This window comes from Monopterus albus, unplaced genomic scaffold, assembly GCF_001952655.1.
Source record: "Monopterus albus unplaced genomic scaffold, M_albus_1.0 scaffold16.1, whole genome shotgun sequence".
NCBI classification, from domain to species: domain Eukaryota; kingdom Metazoa; phylum Chordata; class Actinopteri; order Synbranchiformes; family Synbranchidae; genus Monopterus; species Monopterus albus.
This window is the reverse complement of record NW_018127896.1, coordinates 3709423-3709951: the sequence shown is the minus strand read 5'-3', so window position 1 is coordinate 3709951 and position 529 is coordinate 3709423. Positions and strand designations below refer to the sequence as shown.

Below are 529 nucleotides of genomic sequence, written 5' to 3'. Positions count from 1 at the left end.
TAAAACAGACCAGAGTGAGTCTGAATAATGTTTCCTTCCTGGCTGGGTCGGGTGTAAAAAACCCGAACAGAACACTTTGTATTTGTATCATAGTCTATGTGTTACCCATCATACACAGCTTTAAACATCACTACTCAAAAGTGTAAAGCCATACTGAAACCATAAGAATATTAATAACAAAAAACTAACTCAATAGAGAAAGTTGAACCTTTTTAGGAATTTTATTGAGATTTTAAAAGAGTAGTAATTAATTACTACAGGTAATTAATTTGGGTGTTACTAAATTACATGACACATAGGCAAACAACCACTCACATTTACTCCTAGGGGCAATTTAGTCTCCAATCAACCTAAGCTGCATGTCTTTGGTATGTGGGAGGAAACCGGAGCGCCCGGAGAAAACCCACGCAGGCACAGGGAGAACATGCAGACTCCACACAGAAAGGCCCCTGGTCGGCCCGGCCTGTGAGGCAACAGTGCTAACCACTGCGCCACTGTGCTGCCCTGATTAATTTGTTTTCTTTACTAA

The 529-nt window shown here is 40.8% G+C and overlaps 1 long non-coding RNA gene across 1 annotated transcript in view; it reads right to left on the bottom strand.

Moving 5' to 3' along the window:
- The window catches only part of LOC109955677 (uncharacterized), a 5992-nt gene that overhangs the window by 3071 nt on the left and 2392 nt on the right, over positions 1-529 (bottom strand). The window lies entirely within an intron of this gene.